Source organism: Felis catus, chromosome B4 (assembly GCF_018350175.1).
Source record: "Felis catus isolate Fca126 chromosome B4, F.catus_Fca126_mat1.0, whole genome shotgun sequence".
NCBI lineage: Eukaryota > Metazoa > Chordata > Mammalia > Carnivora > Felidae > Felis > Felis catus.
The window spans coordinates 111,504,239-111,529,355 of NC_058374.1; the positions used below are offsets into that span (position 1 = coordinate 111,504,239).

Consider the following 25,117-nt stretch of genomic DNA (forward strand, 5'->3'; position numbering starts at 1 on the left):
AAGAACCCTCGATCTGAAGGTGCAAAGGCTGGAGAAAGTTCTGATCTAAAACCCTGATAGGGGCTCAGAAGGGAAAGTTCTCCCGACACACAGGCCATTTATATTTCCGAACGGCGGCCACCTTCCCCGTCAGTGCGTTTCTGTCATGCTAAGTGTAGAAGTGTCCCGTTCTTCCAGGCCTGGTCTTCTCGGCAGTGTGGCCTACGCGTCGTGCAGTTTACATCTAACTGATATAAGAAAGCTTCTGTGTCTTTGTAACTGAGCCAGCGTTAAACAATCAGACTTGCAGTATTTTTATTTTTCACGGTCTGTGGTACAACATAACAGAGACAGCTATCAAGGAAGCCATCATTTAGAACAAACATGATCTTGAGAGATTCCACAGAGATGTTTCTAAACTTGACCCAGATGGGTCTTCTGAACCCTTGGGGGGAGGCAGATCATGGCTTTTAATGCTTTTACTGCCAAGTGTCCTTGCTGTGTTATTTTAGAAAACTTTTTAATCAAACAGGTGTACGTGTTGATGGTGAAAAATTTAATAGCTAAATGAATATCACCCGTTATTTCATTAACTGATGATAACGCTATCATTATTTTCTTTTTCTTTGAAAACTATGCTTACAAAAAATAAAACCGTGTTTGTATTTTTAATGTAAAAGTTTAATAAAAAAAATGTGAAAAGGAAGAAAAAAGCATCCATAATTATGCAACCTTAACTACTATCAGAATTTTGGTAATTTTTTTTCAGGTACTGTTTCCCTCTCTATGCATACTTTTCCTTCTTTAACATGGCAACATATATACCACCTGTATACAAACTATTTGTACAATCTGGTACTGTGACATTTTTACCTGACATTGCCACAAGTTTCTCAAGATTACAAGGTTTCTCTTCATCTTTATTTCTAAAGTCACCCTAATATCACAGACTAGTTGTACTGTTTCTTGTATTTAACTATTTCCCTGTAGTTTATATATATATATGTATATATATATACATATGTATATACACATATATATATACATATATATATATATGTGTGTGTATAAAATTGTTCTAGATTCTGTTGTTAAAAACACCACTCTGGGGGTGCCTGGGTGGCGCAGTCGGTTAAGCGTCCGACTTCAGCTCAGGTCACGATCTCGCGGTCCGTGAGTTCGAGCCCCGTGTCAGGCTCTGGGCTGATGGCTCGGAGCCTGGAGCCTGTTTCCGATTCTGTGTCTCCCTCTCTCTCTGCCCCTCCCCCGTTCGTGCTCTGTCTCTCTCTGTCCCAAAAATAAATAAACGTTGAAAAAAAAAATTAAAAAAAAAAAAAACACCACTCTGTCAAACTAGTACAACCATATTATATTTTTTCTCTTTTTTTTTTTTAAGTTTATTTTATTTTGAGAGAGAGAGAGTGCATGAGCAGCAGAGGGGCAGAGAGAGGGGGAGAGAGAGAATCCCAAACAGGTTCCTCACTGTAAACACAGAGCCTGACACAGGGCTCAATCCCACAAACCATGAGATCACGACCTGAGCCGAAATCAAGAAGTCAGACGCTTAACCGACTGAGCCACCCAGGTGCCCCAGTAACAATATAATAAAAAGAATTTTTTTAAGATCCTGGAAACCGTATGATTTTGTTACCTCAGTTGTTTCTTTTTCTTTTTTAATTAAAAACAATTTTTTTAAGTTTATTTTGGGAGAGACAGAGTGTGAGTGGGAGAGAAGCAGAGGGAGAGGGAAAATCTCAAGCTTGGGCTTGAACTCAAGAAACTGTGAGATCATGACCTGAGCGGAAACCAAGAGTCAGATGCTCAACCCACTGAGCCATCCAGGCGCCCACCTCAGTTGTTTCTATTTACACAACAGACATGTATTGAGGGCAGGGTGCTGGGATACCAGAATGAATGAGCTATAGGCCCTGTACTCAGGAGACCGTAGCGGAGACAGGATATAGTGGAGACAGATGCTTATACGACATGTTGTAGTTCACCTTGAGAAGTACAATAACAGAAGTTAGTGCCAAGTTCTATGAGCTAATGCCTAAAAAATCATTTGCACGATCCCCAGCTCACAGTAAATGCTCAATAACAAAGTGACAACAATGACGATGATTGTGGCCATCGCATTTCTGACAGGATCATTTAAATGCTGGTCTCCATGATTCGTATTTATAGAAAAATAAATAAAAGCGAGACAGTAACAGAGAGTGCTCCTTGAATTATAAAACTTAATGATAACCCATATGTGTCCAGCTTATGCCAGCAAACAGCAGAGATTATCACATTCCTTCTAATTGCTAAAACATAGTTCCCCGTGGAGCAGAAGCTCCTTCCATAGCAATGTTCTAGGGCCGTGATGTCATCCTAGCTTGAATGCTGTCACACGGAATGGCTTTGCTCTTCTGAATATGACATGGGTCAGACAGAGCTATTTTCAGAGAAGAGGTCTTTTATTTCTCTTGGTTTCTTTAAAATGTATATAACATATATGTTAGATATCTATTACATATAATATATTTAAAAAATCAAACTTTGGCCAATCAAGGCAGGTACGAGAACTCTAAGATTTTCCATGGATGGGATTTTTTTTCTGCATTTAATTCCGGATTCCCATCATTGCCTTTAGCAGCCAGGTCTGCTGACCTGAACAATGGTTAATGTTTAAAAAGGTACAGCATGTTCTGGTTCACAGCCCTGCTCATTTCCTCTTCCTGATGGTGCTGTTGTGATTGCAGGACTCAAGTAAGGCTTTCATTACATGCGAATACATGAGAAATGATGCTCAACTCACCGCGAGTGGGAGATTAAGGTTGCCTGAAGATAATGTGTAGCCTTCAGGAAACACTTGAATGGGCTTGGACCTCTACGGGGATAGGTTTACTGTAGTACATGGAAATCGTCCACAGCCACCACTGAAATATGCAGCAGGATTCCCGGCAGGAAACGGAGGAAATGCTGCATTAAACCGAAGGCGCAGTGGGATTTAAATAAGCCAAATATAGACTGTCTGGTGAGAATTTGATCAGGGCACTGCTGGCATTGGCTCACCCTCTCATCTACAGTAGCAAAAAGAATTACACGGCCTGCCCATCAAATCCAGAAAACAAAGTGCTTTCGAGTCCTCCAACTACCCTCCTCTTTCGTTTATTGATCCTATTCTCGCTAATGCCCTCTGCGATGTTCCATGAGACCAGCACAGGGCAGCTGCTGACATTTCCCATAAATGATGTGCTCAGTCTTCTTCCTACCGACCCAATCAGTTCCACACCCTTAAACTTTTACTCAACACTCAACTCTGCTGAGAAGCATTCCCTGATTACCTTGTCGTTCTTCCTTGTCATTGCCAAGCCTCAAGTTGTCTGTCCGTTGATTTGCTCCCTAGTCATGGCTGGGCATTTAATATGCTCAGCATTAGGCTCAGTCCTGCGGCCACATGATGAGTAAGGCCCCAGTCACTGCCCTCACGGAGGTCACAGTCCACACACACAAAAATAGCCTAATAAAATGTGATAAGGGCAATGGTTGAGACAGGCACGCGGAAACGCAAAGACATTCATCCTCTGGGGTGTCAGAAGGTTTCCTGAAAAAGCTGATGTTAGACTGGGGTCTCCCAGGATAGGTAGAAGTTGCGCAGGTAAAGGAAGGTGGGGAGAAGCAAAAGGAAGGCAGGCCAGAGAGGCAGGGCAGGCCCTGTGTGCTGCGTTGCGCGTGGGTATATTAGTCATCTCCTTGCTGATGAGACATCCTCTGAATTTGGGTTCTTTGCGTACAATTGAATTATAAGCTCTTCTGGGGACCATAGTTCCTAGTTTGCCTTTTTCCCCACGGGTCTGCTCTTGGTCCTACTGTTTTCTAAAACACTAAAGAGTGTGCTCCTCCATCCTGGGCAACACTGCCCACTCGCTGGTCACCTCCTGCGCATTCTGTCCCCCAGCGCCGGCAAGACCGTGTGGCCTTGGAAAGATGCGTCAGGCTCTCAGCTGCAACCTAAGACCCAGGAAGACATGCATGTCTGTGACTCAAAGCAAGTATGTGCTGCTTACATGGAGGGACCATCCAAACCACTTAGCCCGAAATTCCGCAGCCCTCATTAGATGCCTACATCTTTCCGCTCTTTCATATTCTTAGCCTTTGTGATAATTTACATTCTATATTCAAAACCTCTGCCCCAATAATTCTATTATAAGTTCATTGGACAATTAAGAACATGTACTGAGCAAGTATGGTAAAGAAGTTTGAATCATCCTGCAGAAGCCAAGCGATCGTTGTTTAAAAGTGGGATCTTAAAAGCCCCCTTTTATTGATAGGATTGCTGGCTACCTCAAGAATTCCAAGTGTTGGGTGGTCGCTGTTGTCTCTTGATCCACTTGATTTTATCTAAAGCTAGAAATAGGGGGCACACAGGCCGGTGTTTTACAAACCTTTGAGAGCTTTGTGGAGTCCCTCTGCTTCACAGCGGGCAGACTGGATGCCTGAGACTGACACGGGGACGTGGGCTGTGTGCGTTGCCCTGGCTGCGCGTTTGGCCTCTCGGTAAAAAGACCGCCACATTCCAAGATGGCAAAATTGCCTCTGTTGTGGATGGTTAAATCCTAACCCCTTTTCCCACTGCCTGGGGTCAGGGGTGGAGGAGAGACAGAGGCAGAACAACAACAACAACAGGGCAAACTCGGTAGAAAAAAAAAAAATGGAGAGAGAAAGCACCAAACAAGTTTTACGGGCTTTGCTGCTCCAACACTGTCATTTCAAGGTCATGGCTTTGGAATGACAGAGGCGGCAGCTTTCCAGCCCAGCACTCCTGGATGCAAACAGCCAGGATCTAGCTTGCCTCTGGAGACAAAAAAGAAAAATCCTGGAACTTGGAGGCAGGTGGGGAATTGTGGCCACTGACACCAGAGTTTCTGGGATGACCGAATGCTACTTGGAAACCTTTGTTTCTCATGGCCCACTAGCAAGGCCCAAGTCATATAGTGTGAAAATTAAACGAATGGCCGGTTTAAAATTCCCCAGCCAGCCTTTCCAAACCCGGGTGATCTTCTAACAAGCAGACACTTCATGCAGGAGGCGGTTAAATAAAGCCACGTGCCAACCAAAGCCTGCATTGATTAACGGGAGAAAGGCACATAGTATTTCCTTACCCAGTTAAACTGCACGTGCCCGGGGAAAGTCATCCATTTCAAGCACATTAAAACGTGTTTGTGAGGGACGCCTGGGTGGCTCCATTGGTGAAGCATCCAACTCTTGATTTTGGCTCGGGTCACAATCTCATGTGCGTGAGACTGAGACCCTCACATCAAGCTCTGCGCTGTCAGCATGGAGCCTGCTTGGGATTCTTTCTCTCCCTCTCTCTGCCCCTCCCCTGCTCTCTCTCTCAAAATAAATAAATAAAACTTAAAAAAAAAAAAAAAAAAAAGAACCTGTATGTGAACCCTCTGGCAAAGCAAATAATGCTTCCTGATTGGCTTTTGCTCCAAGCCTCAGTGTCCTTATTAGTATATCAGAGGTGTTAACACCTAAGTCAATAACACAGTTAGGAGACTGCACAAGATAAGATTTTCAAGCCCTCCCCTCGTAGGCCCCTAAGGGTGATTTGCTTCTACCTTTTCTCCTACTATTCTGACTCCTACTGCTCTTACCCTCTTGGCAGCTGATTGCATAACAAACTCAGGGCACTTTGTTCATCTTTTCTCACCCGGAAGGTTCTCAGAACTCACTGGGGACAGGAACCACGTCAGATGCGCTTCCCACCGAGGACAGCACCAAGTAGAGAGACCGTAGGTGCGGGGCACATACGCTTCTATACCCGCAACGAATCTCTTCCCTCTTGTGTGACTTTTCAATAACATGCAAAGGTTGGCGAAGATGAGGAGAATAAAGGCAAGAGGAACGTAGATGAAGTTAAATTTCCTTACACCTTGCAGCCCACTGATGAATACCTGAGACATGCAGGGTGATATTCCTCAAGGGACTCAAGCTGCCTTCATGTTAATGCTTCGCTAGAGACCCAAAGCAACCTTAGCCTGACAGTAGCCAGACCTCCAGGATCCCGGAAGTCTTCTTTAACATATAGAAATCCCTTTAGAGACTTCCATTATCTCTACCCACCCCCCACGCTTAAAAATATATGAGCAGTCGCAGCCCACAGTCCCAGTGCAGCTCTTTCTGCCCACGGGCTCTGCCCCTGTGCTGTAATAAAAGCACCTTTCTGGGGCGCCTGGGTGGCGCAGTCGGTTAAGCGTCCGACTTCAGCCAGGTCACGATCTCGCGGTCCGTGAGTTCGAGCCCCGCGTCAGGCTCTGGGCTGATGGCTCGGAGCCTGGAGCCTGTTTCCGATTCTGTGTCTCCCTCTCTCTCTGCCCCTCCCCCGTTCATGCTCTGTCTCTCTCTGTCCCAAAAATAAATAAAAAACGTTGAAAAAAAATTTAATAAAAAAAAAAAAAAAGAAAAAAAAAGCACCTTTCTGCACCCTAAAATGTCTCAAGAATTCTTTCTTGACTGTTGTGCTCAACAACCCCGCATCACTTGATTTCCAATACTCCCACCACCTTTCCCCACATTTAAAGACAACAGGGCAACAGGAACGTAACTAGAAGGAGAAAAGCATTTCTTAACATGTGCTGATTTATTTAGAGGGTAACGCCTGTATCTCCCAACCAGGATAGCATGACCAGAAAAATTACCCTCTAAATGGCCTTTTACGTTCAGTCCCAGCAAAATGTAAGTTCAAAGCAATTATCTGGCCAAAAAGGCACGTTATAGATAACTCCCCAGCTTTGCTCTCTAATCAGTACCCTTGCAGCTGCCTTATTGACACCAGTCAACCCCCAGGCAAGGAATGTCTGAGGACACTTGGACTTCTACAGACGGATGACCCCTCTAGACATACAGAAGGACATTCGAGATTGCCACGTCTTTCATTTCACAGATGAGTAAGCGGAAGCCAGAGAAGTTATGTTTTGCCCAAGATCACAGGCTAGTTGGAGGTTGAGCCAGATAAAAAACACAAAAACAAAAACAAAAACCATGGCCAGGGGTTTCTGGCCCAACTGATTCGTTCAATAAATGTTGATTAAATGTCTACAATGTGCTTAATATGTTGGAGAAAGAGACATGCATGACACGATCCTTGTACTCAGGGGTCATATAGTCTAAGAGGGGGTAAGAGACAAGAGAAACAGCCAATTATACAACAATGGAGTCATGGATGTAAGGGGTCCTAGGAGGGCCAGGTGAGAAGAGTGAGGCACTTGGTTGGGGCTCAAAATTCAAGGGACCCCAAAGTCTCAGTAACCAAGATAAAGACTCTTATCATGCTAAAATTTGCTTCTGACTCCAATGTGGAACAACAAACACCATTGCTGCTCCTCTGTTTACCATGTTAATATTTTGCTCATTGTGGATTTTTGGCATCAGTGATGATTGTTTAAAATATTACGTTAAGATATTCTTTATTTTGATGACTGAGTTTTTCTGGTGCCCCCCTCTGGAATTCTGCACCTTTAGACAAGAGCCTCATTCTAGTTTCCAGGGGAGTCTAACGGAGGCTGAGTGGGGAAGGGAGGAAAAGAAGGGTCCTTTAGGGGAGTTCCAGCAGAGGTACGAGGTTTCCAGATTCTGCTTCCTTGAGAACTACACGTTCAAAGAGAGCCCCATCAGAGGAGAGGTAGGACGTTTTTGGCCAGAGCAGCTCAGTTTGGACCTGTTCTGTTTGCTAACATTTTGCGTAAGGGCTGGTCAAATTCCTAATTTGATAGAAAGGGATTCTTAGGTCTAAAAGCTGAAAAGTTCAGGGGCCCCTGGGTGGCTCAGTAGGTTAAGCGTCCCACTTCAGCTCAAGTTATGATCTTGCAGTCCCTGATCTTGTCGATCCCCGCTGACAGCTCAGAGCCCGGAGCCTGCTTCGGATTCTTTGTCTCCATCTCTCTCTGCCCCTCCCCATTTGCTCTCTGTCTGTCTCTCTCTCTCAAAAATAAATAAACATTCCAACAAATAAAAGGAAAATAAAAGCTGAAAAGCTCTTACAGCAACGAGAAAATATTTGATTCAAATACATTAAGGCCCATCACATGTGACACAGGGCCCAAGCGAGGGGCTGAAAGACAGAGTAGACACATGGATCAGGCAAGCATCAGCCCGGAGGAGAGACAGAGTGTGCAGAGCACATGGGATGCTGACTGACTCACCAGAGTCGCTCTGGGTGGCAGAGGTCAGCTGTGGCACTCCTCCCAGGCTCCTTCTATAGCGCCTGTTAGCAGGCTCGCTCGACAGACACGTCTGGTCATTTTACTGGACCAAATGGTTTGCATTCCCTTATTTGTCCACCAAAGAGAGGCTCTAAAAAGATAATTCAAAAAAAAATTGGCTATCACAACAGAAAGTCTGCGATCCTTAGACAAATGCTGACTGGATCACGAGGGGGAAGGACAGAGCCCTTAGAAACGATTCCTAAAACTAAATCAGGTATAATCCAGCCAGATTTGGGGTGGGGGGGGCACCACATTCCACAACTCCGGGGGGTGACTTCTCAGTGGAGTCTGTGTGAATGGCTCCCCCTGGAGTCATGCCATCCACAGTTGACGATACAGGGCCGCTCTCATTTATGACGGCTGCCTAGATGTCCCCTAGGAGATAATGTGTCCACATTTGGCTAATTCGTCATCCTAATTCAAACCATTTGGTTCTTTCGGTTTTAGTAAGCTAGAGTCTCAAATTCTGAAAAAATTCTTGAGCAAGACTGTTCGATTTTCATTCTCTTGGATCCCTGGAATCGTTAGGGAAGAAGGAAGTACTTATGCATAGCGACAAGCAATCAAAGTGACTTGGAAATCCAGGAAGTCACTAAAAGTAGTCAGCTAAGAAAGATTTCAAGGTCAGAGTCAAACTTCTTATACTGCTTGGGTTTTAAACACAACAAATTTTATAAGATCAAGTTTCGGAGGAGAAGATGTAAAAACAGACTCTCACAAACTCCCAGCAAGATTGGTATTTCTCAAAGGCTATGTGGGGTATGTGTTTAAAATTTAAATTATATGCGTACCAATGATTTTAAAGCAGGTTCTAAAACTACGTCTACAGTGACCCCACCAAAAGTACATATGAATACAGGAAAAGAATGTGAGTTTATATGCATTTAAATGATGGTTCTCCAGGGGCATGTGGGTGGCTCAGTCAATTAAGCATCCTACTCTTGATTTTGACTCAGCGCTTGATCTCACGAACCGTGAGACCATGACCTGAGCCAGGCTCTATGCCTAGGATTCTCTATCCCTGTCTCTCTGCCCCTCTCCCACTTGTGCACATATATGCACTCTCTTGCTCTCTCTCAAATAAATAAACTTTTTTTTTTAAGATGGTTCTCTGGGTAGTGTGGTGATGGGTGATTTTTCCCCCAGCTTTACTGAGGTATAATTGACCTAAAATATCGTATAAATATAAGGTGTACAATGTGTGGATTTGATACACTAATATATTGCAAAATAATTACCACCAGAACTTGAACTAACAACCACCATGTTACATAATTACCATTTCTTTTGCTTGGGGGGGGGGGTGATAACATTCAAGATCTATTAGCAACTTTCAAGGATCCAAATACAGTATTATTCGCTATAATCACCATGCTACACATCAGATACCCAGAACTTATAACTGGAAGCTTATATCCTTTGACAGACATTTCCCCATTTCCCCACCCACTAGCCCCTAGTAACTACCCTTTACTCCTTCTTCGATCAGCATTTTTAGATTTCACTTATAAGTGATAGCATCTGGTATCTGTCTTTCTCTATCGGACTTACATCACTTAGCATATGCCTTCAAGATCTATCCCTATTGTCAAAGATGGCAGGATTTCCTTCTTCCTAATGGCTGAATAATAGGCCATTTTTTATTTATGGATGTGTCTCACTCCCCAATTCTCTTATTTTACTTTTCTATTTTCTAAAAATGTGTTCACTCGACAAACATTTATTCAGCACCTGTCACTTGCAGGGGGCTGTTCCAGGTAGAGGAGATACAGTGGCCAAAATCATGGCATTTAGATTCTAATGGGGGGGGGGTGGTGTCTAGGCAACAAAGGAAACACATAAAATGTGTAGTTACATGGAGAAAATAAAGTAGAGAAGCACATCAGGAGTACTGGGGAGGGGGTGGCTTACAAATGTGTCAAGAAAGGCCTCAGAGAAAGGTGATATTTAAGCAAAGGCTGAAAGGAAGACACAGAGTTAGCCTTTTGGTGTCCGTGGAGAAAGCGTTCCATGCAGAAGAAATGACATTGCAAAGGCCCCGAGTGGGAGGAGAATAAATAAGGCAGGGGAAGCAACAGGACCTGAGGTTAGAAAGGCAAGGGGACCGATTCTGTGAGATTCAAAGATCTTTACAAGAAGTTTGCTTTTACTCAGAGATGGAAAGCTACTGTCTGATTTTGAGCAGAAGACTTACAGTATCTGGCACATTCTTCAACAGTATCACTCTGGTGGTGTAGTGGATCAAGGGTAGAAACAAGACCAGTCGTGAGGATATTGCAATAATCCAGGCAAGATGTTCTGGTGGCTCAGACTAGAGTGATGGTGACTGCGGTACAGGACTGGATATATGCTGACAGTGTGGCCAACAGGATTTGCAAGTTTGAGAGACAAAGAGAGATCAAGGAAGGTTCCAAGGTTTCTGGCCTAGTGGGAGTTGCCATTGACTGAGGTAAGGACATCTGTAAGAGGAGCAGATTGGGACGAAGCTGTGCACATGTCAGTTGTGAACATGTTATATTTGCAATGTCAAGGGGCGGTGGGATTTGGAGTCTGGGGGGAAAGCAGGAGAAGGAGCCTGGGCCTGGAGTTACATTTGTGTTTGTCAGCATGTCTATGATGTTAAGGCCACGACACTGAAGACTGGGTTTAAACAGTGAAGCGATATCCAAACCCTGCCTCCTGGGAGGCCAATTCCTGTGCAAGAGAAGGGAGGGCAGGGCTTGTGGCCGTATTGGAAGGCGGATGGATATAGTAGTGGGGATAGTAGAAGTGGTCTGGTTACATCTATTTCTTACTGAAATAAGAAGCAAGTATTGGGAAGATAAACAGGGAGGGTGCCCCTGGGTGGCTCAGACAGTTGAGCGTTTGACTTCAGATCAGGTCATGATCTCACGGTTCCTGAGTTCGAGCCCTGTGTCGGGCTCTGTCTTTGCTGACAGCTCAGAGCCTGGAGCCTGCTTCACATTCTGTGTCTCTCTCTCTCTGTCCCTCCCCTGTTGGTGCTCTGTCTCTCTCTCAAAAATAAATTTTAAAAAAAAAAGAAGAAGAAGAAGATAAATAGGTATTAGTTAAGGACAAAAAAAGAAAGAAAGCTTAGATATGCATTAACTTTGACTTGGCAACATCACTTCCAGGAATTTTTGTTAAGAAAATGATTGGGGGTTGGGCAGGGAGGGGGGTTTCCTGTTTGGCTCAGTCTGTAGAGCATGCGACTCTTGATCTTGGGGTCACGAGTTTAAGCCCCATGTTGGGGGTAGAGTTTATTTACAAGAAGAAAGAAAGAAAGAAAGAAAGAAAGAAAGAAAGAAAGAAAGAAAGAAAGAAAAGGAGGAAAGAAAGAAAGAGAAAAGAAAAAGAAAATGATCAAGGGGTTGGGCGTTAGTTGGTTGGGCGTTAAACTCTTGATTTCAGCTTGATTTCAGCTCAGGTCATGATCTCACAGTTCATGGGTTCGAGCCCCAGGCTGACAGTGTGGAGCCTGCTTTGGATTCTCTCCCTCCCTCTCTCTCTCTGTTCTTCCCCCACTCTCTCTCTCTCTCTCTCTCTCTCTCAAAATAAATAAATAAAATTAAAGGAGAAAAAAGAAGAAAAATGACCAAAAAATTTTGCCAGGGCTGTTTATAAGAGGAAGAAATAACAATCTAGGAGACTCACAGTAGCAGATTGGTTATATTTAACAATTAATTAATGCAGCCTTTCAAAGGTATACATTGATATCAAAAGCTATTGACCATATATTTAAAAGAAAAGGAAAGTTTCCATGTTTGTAAAAAAAAATGTATTTGTATATACCTACCTATATGTATCTACATGTTTAAAATAGATAATTCTCACCACACTGGATTATTGATTGCCAATCCTTTTTGTTGACTATGTTTTGTGATTTTTCTCTGATGAGCACAATGAGAAATTTGCAACAAGAAAACAACACAAGAACATGCTCAATGTTTCTGTGGCAACTTTAGTTTTTTTGTGATTCTCAAGATGTCCTGCAGCGTCAGCCCCTCTGAGCTTCCTTACATGTAAAGCAAACCCTGGCAAAGTCACAGGTGGCTACATTCTTACCTACACTCCCCCGTCAGCCACACTATTCCCACTAAAAGCACCGCAACTAAAATTGATGGGATATTTTTATCTATATGGTAATTTCCTTTAAAATACTTTAGTACAGGGCAGCCTGGGTGGCTCAGTTGGTTAAGCATCTGACTTCAGCTCAGGTCGTGATCTCACTGTTTGTGAGTTCAAGCCCCGCATCGGGCTCTGTGCTGCTGACAGCTCAGAGCCTGGAGACTGTTTTGGATTCTCTGTCTCCGTGTCTCTCTGACCCTCCCCTGCTGGTGTGCTCTCCCCTCCTCTCAAAAATAAAAAACATTTTAAAAATTAAAAAAATAAAAAATAAACAAAACAAAATAAAACAAAATAAAATATTTTAGTATAGGTCCTTTGTGTGGGGGCATTAACTCTAATCAACAATGCGAGGGGTGACTAATTAGCATGTGGAGAGTCTGGATCGAAATCAACACCATATGGTTGGTTCTAGCACAGAGAGTATACTTACATGAATCAATACCTATGGGTAGTTAATTGACATTAGATGTTAGAAACACTGTTTATGGTGAAATTGTGAGTTAGCAGTGGTGAAACAGGACCCATTGACCTTGCACGGGCCATGTGCTCATGGCCACACCCACTCAGATCTGGGTCTTTCAGCCCTGGGTCCCTCCACTCGATGGAGGACCCTCTTGCCTCATCTAACTCAAATGTCACCTATACAATCCTATGAGTATGTCAGCAGGTCCGCATCAAGTAAGATGGTTTTCTGGTAAGATGCTGGTTGACGTGCCTAGTAGCAGAGAGGGAGCTGTCCAAAGCCACGAGTGTTCATGCCTGCCTGCTTCCCAGCTAAAATGTGTGCATATGTTTGCTTGTTTAAGTAAACTCTACTCCCAGTGTGGGACTTGAACTCATGACTACCAAGATCAGGAGTCGCACGCTCTCCCTGCTAAGCCAGCCGGGTGCCCCTGTGTGCATATGTCTGACCTATTTGCTCTGCGACTTGCTTGGATCATGACATACCAACTAGTTTGGGTCAAATAATGCCCACTGGCTTGTTAGAAGAAACTGCAGTTTACCAGGAAGTACCTCATAGTGTTTTCCTCTTCTTTTTTTAGTCTGTATTTATTTTTGAGAGACAGAGTGTGAAAGGGGGAGGGGCAAGGAGAGGGAGACACAGAATCAGAAGCAGGCTCCAGGCTCTGAGCTGTCAGCACAGAGCCTGACGCAGGGCTCGAACTCACAAACCGTGAGATCATGCATGACCTGAGCTGAAGTCGGACGTTTAACTGACTGAGCCACCCAGGCGCCCTAACCAGGAAGCACCTCATAATCTCCACTGACCAGATCGATTTAGGCCATTTGTTACATTTAATACATTTAATACATATAATGGACATTTTCACAGTAATATATAAGGTGGATGTGTACGCATATTTAGAGAATTTTACTACTTTTTTTGACTTGATGTATGTAATTTAAGTTTAAAACAATTTTTTAATGTTGATTTATTTTTGAGAGATAGACAGAGTGAAAGCGGTGGGGGGGGGGGGAGCAGAGAAAGAGGGAGACACAGAACCTGAAGCAGGCTTCAGGCCCTGAGCCGTCAGCCCAGAGCCCAACGCGGGGCTCGAACCCGTGAACCATGAGATCATGACCTGAGCTGAAGTTGGACGCCTGAGCCACCCAGGCCCCCCGCATAATTTAAGTTTTAAAAGTGTGCTGCCTATGACATAGCTTTAAGACAACCCTCAGTCATCCCTCTTTTAACCAGATTGCTGTCCCAGACTCCTGCTCTGTAGGGATTCTGGCACTTCCCCCGCCCCCACAGGGGATTCTGAGTACTCTTTAGAGGGCCATCTGCCTTGTTTCCACAATGTGCCACTTACCTTTGAAACAGCTGCTCCAGAATTCAAATTTCCAGCCCCAAGTTGTCATTTCTCTGATGCATTTGCTACTTCTGCACTATTAATGTTTGGATTATACTAGATAAATTTGGAGGTTAAAATTGATTCATGCAAATGGATGACTGAATAAGCAATAAAAACATGACCTGGAATAATCTCATGGTTGATATGGCAAAAACATGTTTTATAATCTGTTTAACAGCAAACTTGATACTTCCTGAATGTGTCAACCATCACGCACCCTTTTTTGTTAACAGGGAGAAAAAGGAAAACCATATTTTTCTTCTCAATCACACTCAAGGAAATTGTTAAATGAGAAAATCTGGTTGTCCTCAGTAATTCACTTTCTTATACTTTTCTTTTCATCCTGTCTTTTAAAAAATCATCGCCTTGTGCAAGACTGGAGCAAAGACAACTCTCATACTTGGAATGGTAGCATTTAACCTCCTTTGTTATTTGAAATACACCTGCCTGATTCTGACCAGAAATCCAAATGAGCATTGCCAATAATGGGACAGGTTGACATTATGTTCCTTTAGTATGACACACAGAGAGGAACACAGCACCGCTTCCATGATATTCCTGGCAAAATGCATATACTATCAGAAAGAAACATCATACAAACCCATCCTGAGGGAAATTCTACAAAACAACCAGTGTGAGGTCTGCAAGAATATTGAGGTCATAAAAGATAAGGAAAGACTGAAGAATACCAAAGAGACATCAAAAGTAAATGTGACACATTATCCTGGATTGGGTCTAGAAAGGGAAGAAACAATTTTTTTTTTCTGTACATAACAGAACAGGTGAAATTTGAATGGGGTGGGTGGATTGCATGGTGATACTGTATAAATGTCAACTTCCTTCTTTTGATGGCTGGACTATGATTATGTAGGAAAATGTCCTTGTCTCCTAGTAAATACACATTGACATTTCTAATGGGAAGTTTCTAGTGTGACATTTTGTGTCTGCAACTTTTAATTATTTCAGGAAAAGAAATGGGGGGGAGAGAGAGATGATAGATGACACAGATGGATAGAAAATGGATGGGTGGATGGATAAATAGCTGACAGATAGATATGAATGAATAGATATATAAAGAATGATAGATATATAGATGTTGATAAAGCAAAAGTGGCAAGATATTAGCAATTGGGAAACTGGGGTAAAAAAGTATATGGCTTGGTGTTCCTGGGTGGCTCAGTCAGTTAAGCGTCTGACTCTTGATTTTGGCTCAAGTCATGATCTTACGGTTCGTGAGATTGAGCTGCACATCGGGCTCTGCACTGACAGTGCAGGACCTGCTTGGGATTCTCTCTCTCCCTCTCTGTCTGTCTCTCAAAATAAATAAATAAAAACTTTTAAAAAACTAAAAAAAAAAAAAAAAAGAATATGGCATCAGGGCACCTGGCTGGCTCAGTTGGTGGACCATGCAACTCTTGATCTCTTGATCTCAGGGTAAATAAAAATCTTTTTTAAAAAAGTATATGGCTTCATATTATTTTCAACTTTTGAAATTATTTTAAAACAAAAAGTAAAAAAGAAAAGAAATATTAAAGGGTTTTATAAGACAACAACCATTAGGTTATTTGCCATTAGTCTTTTGATTATTTTTTAAGCTTTTAATAAGATTTTTGTTAACGTTTATTCATTTTTGAGATTGAGAGAGGCAGAGCATGAGCAGGGAAGGGGCAGAGAGAGAGACACAGAATCTGAAGCAGGCTCCAGGCTCTGAGCTGTCAGCACAGAGCCTGACACGGGGCTCAAAGTCTCAGACCATGAGATCATGACCTGAGCTGAAGTCGGACGCCCAACCCACTGAGCCACCCAGGTGTCCCAATTTTTTAAGCTTTTTAAAAGTTTATCTATTTATCTTGAGAGAGACAGAGGGCATGCGAGTGTGGGCGGGGGTGGGGTGGGGAGGGTGGCGCGGAGCAGAGAGAGAGAGGGAGAGAAGGAGAATCCCAAGCAGGTTCCACGCAGTCAGTACGCAGAGCCCGATGCGGGGCTCAAACTCACAAAACCATGTGATCATGACCTGAGCCAAAATCAGGAGTTGGACATTTAACCAACTGAGCCAGCCAGGTGCCCCACCATCATTACTCTTAAGATAAGAGTATCACCATAAAACATGGCATATATCTCCACCTATATTATTATATAGAAGATACAGATGGACAGCATCTATCTCTATCTATCTTGTATTATGTACATGTGTATAATTTGCCTGGGATTCTGCAGATCTGCTGAATCAGAACACGGGGGCGCTCCGAGGGTGACGATGGCTCACAGCCAGCATGGCACATCACCCTTGAAGCAAGTCTTGTCAGCTTCTGCTTCCTGTCTTCTCTCGCGTCCTATTTCACTCCCTAAGGTGTAAGCGCCTGATGATGAATGGCTCAGGAGAGCTGCCCAGACTGTGTTCCTCAAAACACTAATGTGTCCTCAGAAAACAAAGGAAGATGAAACCAGAAACTCCATCTGGTCTCAGGTCATGATCTCGCAGGTCATGAATTCAAGCCCTGCATCAGGCTCTGTGCTGACAGCTCAGAGCCTGGAGCCTGCTTCAGATTCTCTCTCTCTCTCTCTCTCTCTCTCTCTCTCTCTCTCTCTCTTTCTGCCCCTCTTCCACTCGTACTCTCTCTCTCTCTCTCAAAAATAAACAAAACATTAAAAATAAAAATAAATAGGTTTTTTTTTGAAGTTTAGTTGACAAACTTTCTGGACATTTATAATATGAATTCATTTATAAATGTTTTACAAATGATTGCCTTCTGTGTAATTGGATATTTTGCAAACATTTTTGGCCATGGAATGCTCTCCCTCCCTTTTAACGGTGATCACATAACATCCAGTGACACTTGTGTCTCTCCTGGCTTCCTTACTCCCAAGGGTGTGCACACCATTCAGGATGCTGAAGAGAACCGCCTAAAGGTGGCCGGGCTTCAGGCAGGGCTCGGCACAGGACATCTGTGGTTCTCACAGCTCTGCCTTCTTGCATGTGTCTCTTTTATCCACAGGGTGACTTCCCTTGTGCGAATTGTGCAATTCCAAGGTACCGTGAGTGGCCCCTGGGTCTGACGCTCCTCCCTTCAGAGTCAGGCAAAGAATAGATCGTACATGTCCTGCTCAGACTGGCCCCGATCCATCCCCAGATCTAGGGAAACCATCCACGGCTCACCCTGTGGCTGTGAGGGTCCCTCTCGCATCTGGTGGCTGCACAAAGGATAGGATGGATGTTTGGCGGAGGGTACCAGAATGTTCTCTGCTGTCAGCGCAGAGCCTGATGTGGGGCTCGAACTCACCAGCCATGAGATCATGACCTGAGCCCGAAATCGAGAGTCGGCCGCCCAGCTGACGGAGCCCCCCGGGCGCCCCCGCAAAGTGGACTTCAGACAGCAGAGAACCGAGGGCATTGCGCCTGGCTCAGGTACACCTCTCCTTACACGGAGCCTCCCAGAAGCTCACCGGCTCCTCAGGTGGCTCTATACCTCAGGTCAGCCTGTCCCTGGGTGGGAAGAAGGGGTCGCTGTGTGTGGTCCCCTCCTCCCCAGGCTGGAGCTCGAGGGCGGCCGCAGACCCGCCACCCCAGCTGCTGCTCCCCGAGGAAAGGATAAGCATGGCAGTGCATGGAGTTGCCTTGTCCACTGTTTTTTCCTCTCTTTATTCCTGTGCTTTCCCACCATTGAGTGTGTCTTTCTCCTTGGGGCCACCCAGATTTCCTCCAGCCCTGGCCTCTAGGAGCACACCTATTCAGGACACTTCTGAAAAGACCACTGAACACAGATTGCTCGCCAGTCCCACAGGCCCCCCCCCCCCCCCGCCATTGAATTCCAAAGGTTATTTTCTTTAAGCCTTCATCTCGACCTTTTGCCTCATAATTTTGAAGTAAAATCCTTCTCGAGACAGGTCCTCACCAAGTGCTAAGAACTAAACAATGAGGCATTATTCCACTAGCGGTGGTTTCCAAATAGCATTGGCGAAGTCGAGTGTGTGTAAGTGACTTAGCAGGGGTCAGCCAGGCTGCAGCGGAGGAGACTCGAGTGAGAGGTAAACCTCCGAGCTTTAGCCTGAGCTAATGCAAGCGAGGAACAGAAAATTAACAGAGGTCGAGTTTTCCTTCTTTTCTTGTGAACTCGTTACCGTCACAAGTCCAGTGCTTTCATGTAACTCTAGCTGGCTCTGAAGGTGGGCCATCCCTCATTCATCACTCAAAGGACGTGACAACTTCTAGGGCTCAGGCCTGCTCACTGTAGGACGGCGCCCGGCGCCCGACCCACGACAGATGCCCAGTGAGGTGTTCTCTCTCCGCTTCCTTCCTCCTCTGTCTTCCTTGACCCAAAGCGCTGCCCCAGCAGAAAAGATCTGCAATCACCGAAAATTAATAGCAAGTGACTCCCACAGCTGCTCTCCTGTGGGAGACTGTAAGCCCCTTCTTACAGTCATCAGTGTCTTATAATTAGGTCACCGCCTAATTCATCTGATAAATTACTATATACACACGTACTTTTAATGTGAGCTCTTCGACAGCTCAGTTCAAAATAGTGACAAGAGCTGAGAATCTCGGGCTTTCTCCTCACCATCAAGTGCTTGCTCCTCTCTTAAGTCAACCCAAAAGGTGAATTGGGTTTGAGAGTTTTTAGGGTCACTTTGGGGTACAAGTGATCCTGTAAAGCCTACAGTTTGTCAAATATCTGCCTCAGAGAAGAGTCAGAGCCTTGCAGTTCTGAAAGTCTCTTGAGGCTCAAGATTCTTCAAGGCCACCTTAGACATGGGAGACTCCTCTGGTCCCAGAATTCCTTCTGCATTTACCAGTTCAGCTGATGCAAACCACAGGTTGACAGAGTCTCAGGGTGGGAAATGATCTTCAATGCATTGTTCTCTATTCTAAGTTACACATTCCCTGCCAAGTGGTAATCTAGCCTTCTTTAAAACATCTCCAGGAAGAAACTACTCTCTATTTCTTTTTTTCCTAATTGTTTTTAATGTTTATTTATTTTTGAGACAGAGAGAGACAGAGTGTGAGTGGGGAAGGGGCAGAGAGAGAGAGAGAGAGGGAGACACAGAATCCGAAGCAGGCTCCAGGCTGTGAGCTGTCAGCCCAGAGCCTGAAGCGGGGCTCGAACTCGTGAACCTTGAGATCATGACCTAAGCCAAAGTCGGATGCTCAACTGACTGAGCCACCAGGTGCCCTGGAACTACTCTCCATTTCTAAAGGAAGTCCATCTTGCTTTCAGATAGTACTGATTGTTTGAAAGTATTCCTTGGATCTGGTTAAAGTCTACTTTTCTATAGTTTCTACCTCCTTCTACTTCCTGAAATAATTTTTTAAATATCCAGAGTTTCTATGTAGCAAATACATAAGTTTCAAATACCTAGAGCCTGCTAGCTCCTACAGAAGAGCTATGGTTGAGCAGGTGGGCTTGCCGTGTTCCCCCATTCCCAGCCACGGGGAGCAACATACTTTCTTGTACCTAAGTGGCCATGTTCTGTGTGCCTCCACAGTTCTGGTCTACCTATGGGCTGATCCATGGCCAATGGGAAGCCCAGCACAAGTGTTTGTCTCACTAGGGATGATGATTAAATTCACCAATGAAAATGTTTCTCTCAAGAATTTGGGCTGGAAAAGTGGGGAGACATCAGTCAGATGGTAACATCAGCAAAGCAGAGACAAAACAAAAGTAGCGAAGTCATGTTAGTGCTGAAGCACCAAGAGCCGGTTACCTGTTCCCTGACACTAGTTACCTGTAATTATGACTTACTCTATCAATACAGTTCACATCCTGCGCTAGATCAAAGTTCTAGGCTCAGTTAGGCCCGGCTAGACCACATTTCCTTTTTTCCGACAAACTTGACTGGGAGCTCTTCCTGGGTTGCCATAATTCCCAGCACTGTATCTGAGATTCCCGCCTGCTTTATTTTCACATAGTCTTCTAAAAATTTCTGCGTTATCTGAAATGAACCAAATGAGTCTCTAATCCTTGAGCCTACAGAATTTAACTAAGAGTTCTCACATCTCCCAAGTCTCTTCTCCGGGCTAAAGATCGCCACACATTTGAACGATCACTATGCAATGGCTTCCAATCTCTTCAGCTTCTCTGCCTCTCTTTGTCCCATCTCCGGTCTCTGAATTTCTAAGTGCCTCCCCGCCCTCCCCCCCACTTTCTCACCTCCAACAGCCAGCATCACAAATGAAGCAGATCAAATGGCAGCCTATCCTAAGCATGTCCTGTGTGTCTCCAGCATAAGCACACGTGTATGAAATCAAGTGTGCATCTCTTTCCATTTCTGGAATGAACAGCGGGAAGATTTCCTTACTTGATCAGCCCCACGAAACCCAAGGATTGTTGAAATCAAACCTGTGAAACGAATTAAAATGGATGATTATTGGGGCACCTGGGTGGCTCCATCGTTTAAGTGACTGACTCTTGATTTTGGCTCAGGTCATGAGGTCAGGGTTCATGAGATCGAGCCCCGTGTTATGTTGAGCTCTGCACTGACAGCACAGAGCCTGCTTGGGATTCTCTCCCTCCCTCTCTCCCTTTCTCTGTCCCTTCCAACTCTCTCTTTCTCTCTCAACATCAATAAATAAACTTAAAAAAAATTAAAAAAATAAAATGGATGATTATCTGCATGCTTTTAAAGGGAATATGGTGTGCAGGCTTCTATTCATCCCCTGACTACCTCTTTTCATTGGATGAGATTATGAAAAGTACTGGCTCGCATTTCAATTTACTTAGGTAGTGTTGGGAAAAGAAGTTAAAAAAAATCTAAGCTCCAGATAATGTGTTTAAATCGATTATCTGAAAGAAAATGTAAATGTTCTTATGTGTATCCACTTTGTTGGCTGCAAGCTATAGAAAACCTCATAATTACATAAACCATAGGACACTGTTTACTGGGGTATCTAAAACTGGGTTCAGGCTCTGGTGATTGTTGTTGTTGTTGTTGTTGTTTCTGTTTGGTTTTCCACTCAAGGTTAGAATCTGTAATCCTGTCTCCAGTATTTTGCCTGGCATTTGCACATAACTGTGTTTAAGACTGAAAATCCTGCAAATCTTGAGCCCCCAGAAGACGCCCCCTTCTATCTCATTGGTCAGGGCACAGGCACTTGGCCAATCTGAGCTATAAGGGAAGGAAGGAAGTGAGTTTCTGGCAAAGGAAAGTAGGATTGTCATGACCAGGCAAAGCGTCTGCTTCAGTGTGCTCAGAAGGTTTAAAAATAGAGTTTTATTTTATTACCACAGTTAGCATATAATTATTAAAGAAAGTTTGGAAAATAGAAGAAAAAAAAATTCCCGAAGGCCCCTAACCAAAGTCTTCTCTCAATGCACTATTTTAACACCATTCTAATCATATTGTACACAGAGTATGATTTTCCTGTCCATTTTTTTTCACCTAACATATGATTATTTTAAAGCTTCATGGTTTTTTTTTAGAGCTTTATGGTTTTTAACATACATTTACCATTTTGAAATAAAATCTATATTAAAGGAGGCAGCACAGAACAGAGGAAAGAGGGCTGGCTCAGGAGCAAAGAGACTGTGCTGTGTCCTGGGTTCTGGCACCCGTTTGTCACTTTATTTCCGTTTCCTCAAGACAAAGAGCTATGTTTCCTTAGACCTACCATTTCCGAGTCTACAAGGTCTTGACAGCTGTACCTTGAAGATACACAAGCCCCACTGTTCAGACACTGATTCAACATAGCGCCAGGCCACGGAGCCAAGCAGACAGGTGAACTGGGAGGCTGCAGCCATGTGAAACTGGATGGCCAGCATAGAAGAACACAGAATACATAATATACGACAATAATGTAATACCAGAGCTTCCGATTTTTGAACAGACCCCAGAAATCTGGATTTTCATGGGAAATTGTTTCATTTTTAAAAAATTTTTTAATTAAAAACATTTTTTTTTTGGTTCTAAGAATTTTTTTATTGTTTATTTACTTTTGAGAGAGAGAGAGAGAGCCAGCATGAGTGGGGGAGGGGCAGAGAGAGAGGGAGACACAGAATCCGAAGCAGGCTCCGGGCTCTGAGCTGTCAGCACAGAGCTTGACATGGGGCTCGAGGTCACAAACCGCGAGATCATGACCTGAGCTGAAGTCAGACGCTCAACCGACTGAGCCACCCAGGCGTCCCCGAAATGGTTTCGTTGTTAAGTCTCGGTACCTACTCTGAAACACTGCAGAGCTGGACCAAAACGTGTCTGCCGAGTGCTGGGTGGCAACCCCAGCTGGACCAGCTGCCGACTTGATCGACACCAGGTAAAAGGACATACAGAGGGGAGTTGCGAGGACCTGCTTGTAAGACATTCTGGCCATACAGCAACTGGGTTATGAGTCTAAAACACCGAATGCTTATAAGAACGGTGAATAAAAATAGGATTTTATCGGGGGGTCTGGGTGGCCCAGTCGTTTGATCGTCCTTCTTCAGCTCAGGTCATGATCTCACAATTCATGACGTTGCATCAGGCTCACTGCTCTCTCAGCCTGTCAGCGCAGGGCCTGCATCGGATCCTCTGTCCCCCTCCCTCTCTGCTCCTTCCCCGCTTATGCTCTCCTTCTCAAAAATAAACAAAACATTAAAAAAAAGTTTTAATAGGATTTTATCACCTCCGGTTTTTTACATTTGCAGTATAATTACTTCCTGTTGCTTATTCCAAAATCCCCCTGGGTATGAGCTGAACTTCCAAGTGCTCTCTTGAATGTGTACTGTTTTGGACCCTCCTTGGACACAACTCCTTTCATATGTATTTTTCACGATCTCATCTGGCTCCAAATCAAGTCCTGTGTCTTTTGCCTTAATCATGAAGTTCATGGAGAAAATGGAAAGGAAAGTGATGAAAGTCTCGGACAGGTGTTCCCTTGAGTAGGAACTGCTGTCTCAAGTGGCTTATTCTCTTCTGGCCCCTAATGTGGGGTCTTCCGTCCCTCCTTATTAGAGAAAGAATGATCAGCATCACGGTGGCGGGGAGTGCCCGCACCGGGCAGTTCTGACTCTCCACTCGCTGAAAGCAATGCCAAAGGAGGATTTGACAACTTTGAACTTTTTCTTTCTTTTTTTTTATTTTGAGAGAAAGAGACATAGCATGCAAGCAGGGGAGGGGCAGAAAGAGATGGAGAGAGAGAGAGAGAGAGAGAGAGAGAGAGAGAGAATCCCAAGCAGGTTCTGCACTGTCAGCACACAGCTGGATGTGGGGCTCGAACCCACAAACTGTGACATCATGACCTGAGCCGAAACCAAGAGTCAGATGCTTAACCGACTGAGCCACCCAGGCGCCCGGACAACTTTGAACTTTTTATGTGATTTTTGCGTTTGACACGGTTGTTATTAAGTGAGTTCTAAAAAAGCAACAGCCCCCTCCAAGAACATCGGGTTTCTAAATGATTCATCTTCTCACAGACCTTGATATTCAATCCAGGTGTAGGAATAAACAGCATAGCCCTCGGGGTCTATCCTTGGGGCTTGGAAAGGCTTCAGTGAAATTCGATAGCAGAAGGCCCAGGCTCTTGGCCGACTTTCTCTTTGTTCTACTAACTTTTTATCTCTGAAAAGCAAAGGGATTTCCTTTGGGGATTAAGTGGAGGAAACAACCTGAGGTGTCGATAGTGTTTCACTAGAATTAGGAGACGCAAAGGTATCCTCAAGTCCAGGGAGCAAGAAGCCCTTTGCCCCAGTCTTGGGCCTCCTCCCTCTCTCCCCAGCAGGGGTCCACAGCCCCCGCCCCGTAGAATTTCTCACTCTCCTTTCTCGGGGGCACAGGAAGATCTGGGGCAAACACAGAGGAGTCCCATCCCACAGTCCCGACATGCTGCCTTTCCCCCCTCCTTTTGTATTTTACAAAGTCATTTTGTAACAGATATTTAAAAATCAGTAAATGCCATTCCCATTCCTGCCAGGTCATGGTTTATGAGCCACTGAACGGAACAGAGGTAGAACAAGGCAGCTGATGAATTTTCTTTACGATCCATTTGTGCCAAGAACGTGAGAAAGAGAAGAGTTTCCTGCTCACAGAAGGCCAGTGTGCTGCCCTACAAGTTTGTCCTGGTCCCACTTTTGATTCCAAACCGGAAGCCTGCAGAAGGATGAGGGTGCGACAGTCAAGGAAACGATCTGTGTCAGAGCATCCACACTAACGCCCGATCTACCCATCACCTGTCAACACAAGGCCAGATAAAAAGTGCATACGTACTGCTACTCGAGAGCCATGAAAAAACTGAAATACACAATTACATAAATTACATCTATCACATTTGTTTCTCCGATTTTTTCGCGCTGACTGGTGGCTGACATTTACTTTAAACACGTTCAATCAAGGGGCGCCTGGGTGGCTCAGTCTGTTGGGCAGCTGACTTTGGCTGAGGTCATGATCTCATAGCTCATGAGTTCGAGCCCCGCATTGGGCTCTGTGCTGACAGCTCAGTGCCCAGAACCTGCTTCAGATACTGTGTCTCCCTCTCTCTCTACCCCTCCCACGCTCATGCTCTCTCTCTCTCAAAAATAAATAAACATTAAATTTTTTTTTAAATGTTCGATCATAACCCGAATGAACAAATTCTGAGCTAGCCATGTTTTTACTGGATTACTTTTGAAGTAAAACAAGTTTTCTTCCTCCTTTAATGACTAACTTTAAAATTTTCAAAGGGCCAACTATTTTTCACATTTTTTATTTGAACTTTGTTTTGTTTTCCTTTCACTTTATTATGATCACTCCTTACATTTTTAGGAAGATACATGGTACACCTTCATCATTTCGGTGGTATCCCACCTAATTTGACAGATTCATTTCTATTTGCATTTAAAAATACTCTCCTCTACATGTTGGGGCTTCTTCACTGGCCCAAATATTATTTTGTGGAGTTTAAGTTTTCTCTTTCATATTTTCTGTGTGATCGAACACTTTATTTTATTATTCCTAATT

The 25,117-nt window shown here is 44.2% G+C and overlaps 1 long non-coding RNA gene across 1 annotated transcript in view; it reads left to right on the forward strand.

Annotated features, from left to right (window-relative positions):
* The window catches only part of LOC109501705, a 50,100-nt gene extending 25,657 nt beyond the window's left edge, over positions 1–24,443 (forward strand). The window contains exon 2 of the long non-coding RNA XR_002159939.2: positions 24,096–24,443. This is a non-coding gene — a long non-coding RNA (uncharacterized LOC109501705). The remainder of the gene's footprint in view (positions 1–24,095) is intronic.
* Positions 24,444–25,117: the final 674 nt, after the last annotated feature.